We start from the raw sequence: 6,975 nt of genomic DNA, 5'->3' as shown, positions 1-6,975 counted from the left end.
AGAGAGAGAGAGAGAGAGAGAGAGAGAGAGAGAGAGAGAGAGAGAGAAGGGAGGCCGACAGAGGAGCCGCAGAGCTAAACACAGACCCAGCGCCCCCATTGTTGTTCTTCTTCCTGCTTCCAGAGGGACTCAGGTGACCACGAGGTCCCTTTGTTCTCAAAGTTAAATAGCTTCCCCTCCGTCCCACACCAGCATAATCACACGCTAATGTAGCCGCGGGGCCATGTTATGAACTTAATCACCCAAATGTGGAAATCAATGTGCAGCAAGAAGAACCTGTCCATCCATCTTCCGCTCCGCCAGACGGTTCAGTGTGAGGACGGGTCACATAGAGGAGGACGTTATAGAAACGGCAGCGTGCAGCATGAAGCCCTGCTCCTCAGATGTAAGTCTGTCATTAAGAAGGTTGAAACATCAGTTGCGGTTGAATAATTAAGGAGTGAATGACAACTCAATTCAGCTGATTTGACATTTGCAGAATATAAACTAATCTAACGTTAGCAATCCAATGCTATCATGCTGCTGGGAGGCTGTACTCAATCTAACGTTAGCAATCCAATGCTAACACGCTGCTGTGAGGCTGTACTCAATCTAACGTTAGCAATCCAATGCTAACATGCTGATGCTAAGCAGCTGTAATGTTCACCATGTTCACCATCTTACTCTGTCTGTCAGCATGCTAACGTTTACTAATTAGCACTAAACACAAAGTTAAGCTCCGGCTGATGGGAATGTTGTTAGTTTTGCAGGTACTTGATCATAAAAACTAGTATTTGAAACATAAAATTAATGTTTTTGACCGGATGATGATACTAGCTGAAAAGATAAGCGATCACCAAAGTGAATAAAGTTCATCCTGAGGGGAACATGAATATGTTTACAACATTTATTGGGAATTGACTGTATTCTTTGCCTGAACTGGGGTGCTTTCACATTGCGCCATTAATAATGTAATCGTACTTCCGCATTAGAGGGAAACTAGGTTTGCTTCGCTTCACCAGCTTTATCATCCTGTACTTGCCAAAAAGGACATTTCTTGAGCTTTAAAGAAAGCAAGAAAGTAACCATTCAGTTTCCCCAATATGTGATAACACCTATTTGGAAATGTATGCCGACGTTTCTGGAGCTATGAGGAGCTGTTCACCGTGTTGTTGTGATTACTCTCACTGCCAGGGCGAGACACAGGTCCGCCCCATGTTTAACCACGGGCTATTACATCTTCTTTATAATAAATCTAATCAAAAACCCCCAATTTTATGATAGCTATGACAGACACAACAGGTTGGTTTAATCGACTAATATGTTTACATTGTGACTCTCTATGCAGACCTTTGTCTCTCCCTCTGGCAGTGAGAGTAATTACAGAAACACAGTTGACATCTGCGTTTGAGTCTGACCGACAGATGTACTGACGTGCTTCGCTACTTTTTAATTCCTCATAGCGAAGACATCTACACCAAGAGACACTACGAAGTAATTAAAGACGTCCTCATATGTCGTCCTCCCCGTCGCTGATGGAGGTGGGACTGTAAAATAATCAATCACTGCCGGGGAGCTGCTCAACCTTCCTAAATACCACACGTTGTTTACAACGCTTCTTGCACTAAACCGAAAGAACACAATAAGGCTGATACTTTACCATGTTCATGTACTGTACAGTACTTCATTCACTTTGTAGTAGTTAATTCTTCTTACAAGCTTCAGGTTAAATGTTTTCCTCTTTTCTTGATTGTGTCTAACGTCTGAGAAACACCACAGCAGATGAGGCAGAGACCGGCGAATAAGCACACATGAGCTGCACATTGAGTTCAGCCATTAGGTGAAAGCAGATAGGACTCCATATGGACAACCTCCTCCTTGTGACCCACGATACTGCACTTTAACAGGAATGTAGCACTGCTGTCAGACCTTTGATCTTTCAGAGAAATCCAGCTTTTATTCATCTTGGGAACTGTTTTACACAGTGAGCATGTTCTCACTAACACCCGGCCTCACATTCAGCATCCTCAGACTGCAGCTGCAATGTGAGAAGCTCCAGGAATATTTTTAGAGCTTTGTTGGAAACATTTTAAGATCTGACTTAAAAAAAGGTTTGTGCCAATATTTGTGTTTTTTGTAATGAATGTAAAACCAGAAAGAGGGAAAACGGATCAGATTCATGTATAATGTCCCAGATGTATTACTTCGATTTCCATAAAATATTAAATATTGTCCAGTGGTGGCCCACAGCTAATACATACTGAGGTTGAAGAGGAGCACACACCCAGAAACAATATTAAACTCTCAGTGTTGGCCTTCAAAGACCGTGTTGGAAGAGTGAGCTGTGTCACTGTGTAGCTGCTGCACATCCAGCTCATTCAGTTGTGTTGTTATCTAAACATACCAAACCCACATGGAACCGGATTCTTCCAGTTTGAACAGCAATGACATCTGACAAACCACACATCTGACAACCCCCCCCCCCCCCACACACACACACACACGCACACGCACGCACACACCAGGGTGAATCCAGCCTGCGACACTCGGGCATGATAGTGTGGATTCCCCTGATGATGTGTCTGGATCCAGACTCCAGTCTTGGCCCACAGTAATAGGATCAGCCTGTGCTGTTTGGGCCTGACAGGCTGAGCCTCTCTCAGGGTGGCCCATCTGGCCAGCGCCCAGGCCCTGGCGCCAGCCACCAGCTCCACTGTGCGGGGACCCATCTGTGGTCCTGTGTGGTATCGACCATTACACTGCCAGGCCTGTCCCGATCTGCACATGGGTCCACGGGTCTGTGTGTGTTCTGCAGATGGGTCAACTAATAGCAGCAAATCACTGGGAGGGATTGCTGTAACCTGCCTGAGGTGTACAGATGGGCTGGCTCTATACCGCTGGTTCCAGGCGGGTTGTTTGATGCAGCAAAGCACAATTAACAAAACAGGTAATATTTAGTAAAACTCACTCAGTAGTCACACACTGAGTCAGGGTTCTTTGACCACTTAGAGCTACTGTAAATGCAGACGGCATGAGATAAGCTGCTTCCCTTTGTTCATTCGTCTCCAGCAAAAAGCACTTTACAGCAAACAAAGTAAAGAATAGAGAGATGCAGAATTTAAAGGCAGGTGATTGCAGAACGAAAGATTGGACAGTAGTGATTTCCATGCAGCTAAGGATAGCTTCCTGCTATCATGCACTCAGCGGCCCTGTGTGGGACTAGCAGGTATGTCTTTTAGTGCCAATTTCTGCAGCAGATAGAATAATAAAACACATCAGACTCAGTGTTGAGGTTTCTGTACGTTACTCTGTTTTAACTACGGACTTGGTTCTTAAAGGCCGATCGTTCTTCAATAATAAACTCAAAGCTGCTCCTGTTGGAGCCACTTTGAAGTTAGTACAAAGATGCGAGGCATCTCACAGCTCAACTGTTGCATTATAAATGTAACGGGGACTTCCTCGTGTTTTTTGTTTTCATTATTACGAAAGAGTAACAACCTTGGGAGCAAGTTTCCATCGTGTTTGTTTACAAAGTCGAGTCAGAAGAACTCCCTTTAAAGTAAGTATAGTATACGGGGCCTGATTTAACTGGTTTGACATTACAGGAATACGCTCACTTGCTTTCTTGCAACAAAAAAACAAAAGAGTTCCAAAAGCTAAATATTTCTGAACCAACAATAGTTGATTTACACTTTGGTTTCTGCATAAACAAACAACATATCATGTGTTCGTGCACATTTAATCAGTGAAGTCAATTACTACATCAGAGAGCAAAGTCTAATCGATGACAATCACACTTGATCTTCACCGGTGTTCTCCTGTACTTGTGATACGTCACTGCTCACTATCATAAGATATATAATTTTACAACACAGAACATGGTTCTAAGCTCGCTCCACTGGACTGCATTCATCAACCTCACTGTCAGCTCCACCAGGTCCCAGAGCTCAACACCAAGACACCAGCAGCTATAAATACCCGGTGAATATGTTGAACACGTACAAACGGAGAACGGGTTACCATCCAGCCATGTCAGCAGTCAACTCACATATGTTGGATGTGTTGCTCATGAGTCTATAGTGTCAGAATGCAGACATGACAGCAGCTGCATAGCTGCAAGGTCACAAGAGACCGCCGAGCATGAGCTACAATGAGACACATCTGCTGCTCAGACCGAATGCTCTGTGAGGTACAAGTACACGGAGTTTACTGCGTATTACTGTAGAGAACCAACAAGAATGTACTCCGTGAGGAGAGGATTTAGTACAATAGTATAATATTACAGTACATCAGAGTGTAATCAGAGTGTAATGTCAGTCTGCCTGTTTGTTGGTCAGAATATCACTTTAGTCCACACAGACATCTTTCTGATTGTAGGGTCGGGCAATATATCGATATGAATCAATATTGTGATGCGAGACTAGATATCGCCTTACGTTTTGGATATCGTAATATGGCAAAAGTGTTGTCTTCTCCTGGTTTTAAGGGCTGAATTACAGTAACTTACTAGCTGTTCTACTATTTGCCTTCACCTGCTTACTCATTGTAAACACATTACTGATGATTATCAAGCAAATATTTTGAAAAGCACCAAAGGTCAACCCAACATTATCGCAATATCGATATCAAGGTATTTGGTCAGAAAAATATGGTGATACTTTATTTTCTCAGCACGAGTGGGTTGCGATGAAATTTTGTCCAGACATTCGTGGTTCCCAGGGGATGAACCCGACTGACTTTTCCTCTAGCACCACCACGAGGTTCACACTGGTGGTTTTGAGTGAAATGCTTCGAGAACAGTTGGATGGATCGTCATGAAATGTATGAAAGAAATCAAAGTTCCCTTAAAGATGCATTATTCTCATCTAGTACCATCATCAAGTCGATACGTCCATTAGTCCAATACTTTGGTTTACACCTTCCCATCAGCCTCAGCTGTACTTTGTGTTTAGTGAATGTTAGCATGTTTGCATGCTGACTTTAGCGTTTAGCTCAAAGTACAGCCTCACTCATTTCTCTGAAAATGACTCAGAATAATTCTACTGTTCAGCGATCAAAATGTACGAGCGGTTGAAGACTGTGGTCTTTTGTTTCTGTAATGTTTCTGAGTGGGTAGTTTGATGGTTTCTTAGGATTATTTCTCTACGGATCATCTGAGGGATGTTTCACTTATTATTCAATCGGTAGCCCACCTAATGTCCTAATGTCCTAATGTCCAGCCCTAAAGGACAATGGGGATCACACAAGGGGACATTGCAAGATAATTTGGATGGTTCCTATAAAACCTTTTACCTTACATATACACATTCACCACTTTATAGCACTATGTTACAGCCCATTAAGCTCCATACTACTGCATATATTTTAGACATGGGTGGCCACAGTGGCATTTAAAGCCCCGGCAGTGCTAGTGTTAGCATTATGCTCCAACCATAAAGCAGGTGCACGTATCAGCATTGTTTTAGTAACAGGCAAAAATACTGCAAGTAGACTTCAAACGCCTCGCCGTCCACTCGCCTGGCTGCACAGTTGAGAAGCTCGACATGGTGTGTGGGACAATGGCGGCTCTGGAAAGCATTGTGGTAATCAGGGACGATGGAATTTTCCCTGCATCATTAAAAAGGGATTGGTCCGCTCACAGCGTTCATGGGAAGTACCGTTAGTTAACCCAACAAAGGTGCTCTGGCTGTGGACCCCCAGAGATGAAGGGCATCGCAGGGGCTCAATGAATCCACCTCTAATCCCCTCGGCCCCTTTGTGCCGATACACTCTAAAGCCTTGGACCACTTCCCACTCTGATCTCTGCAGATCTGGGCGAGTTAAACAAGTTCCTGATCTGTGGGCCCGCCCCCCCCCCCTCCCCCTCCTCCTCCTCCTCCTCCTCCTCCTCCAGCAGAGAGATTTTGACTCCCTTTTTACAGCAGTAAAAATATATATTTTATACCATTCAAGACCTTTTTCAACCCAGTATTACAAAGTACTTTACAGCAGTCACAGATAGAAGATGGTTCATCTAGAGACGGAACGATTTCTGGATTATTTGATGAGTGGAGTGTCCATTAGTGCTCTTCTTTAACTAATGTGGTGGTAAAGAAGTGAATGATGTGGGATTTGGACTGAAGACATCGCATCAGGCTTTTGGTTATATTTCACGTTTTATAGACCAAACAACTAATTGAAAAACAAGTGGTAGAATATTTGATGATGAAGCTGCAGCCTCAGTTTCAACATAATTAACAATTAACTGACTAAGAACAAGTGAAGTGAAAAGCTGTGAGAATCTGCTTTGAAGGTAATTTAATTATGAAACAGAGGATGAGAGGGAGCGCTTCTGTTTAGGGATCATCAATAAACAATCAGTTTGTTTAAACATTAAAAACTGACGAGGGACTTAAATATTGAATGAAACAATTACATAAACTGGGGAAAGCTCCACTTTCTCACATTGGAGAAGCAAGAAACAGGAACTATTTGGCATTTCTGCTCCATGAATTATTTAAAACGATAAATCGACAATCACAATATTTGCCAAATCAATTTCTTGTCCATCAACTAGCAGTTTCAGCTCTGATATGCGATGGTGACATAATATAGAAATCATGAGTTAAAGGTGTCACAATATTCACATAAAACATGAATATTAATGTCCACATTTAGGTCTTCCTGCTCGATGGACATTCATCCACCTCCCTGTCAGCTGCACCACTTTCCCCCTGTCAAGAGGATTTTGTGTTTGTGTGTGTGAATACATGAATGCCAAGCTGCTGGGAGGAGGAGGCGGAGCTTTTAACAGCAGAGAGCTGGTGGTCGTGACGAAGCACTCGACAGGCCCAAAGGCAGCCCCTAATCTCACGTTGACCGTGGCTTGTTTAGCATTCCCCCATTGCTGCTGGTGACGACGACACGCGTCTGGAGCTGGGTGGACTCAAGGAGCAGAAGGTGTGTGGTAGTGTGTGTGTGTGTGTGTGTGTGTGTGTGTGTGTGTGTGTGTGTGTG

Source organism: Anarrhichthys ocellatus, unplaced genomic scaffold (genome assembly GCF_004355925.1).
Source record: "Anarrhichthys ocellatus isolate YVR2014 unplaced genomic scaffold, GSC_Weel_1.0 scaffold135, whole genome shotgun sequence".
Taxonomy (NCBI): Eukaryota; Metazoa; Chordata; class Actinopteri; order Perciformes; family Anarhichadidae; genus Anarrhichthys; species Anarrhichthys ocellatus.
Note: the sequence above shows the minus strand (reverse complement) of the source record.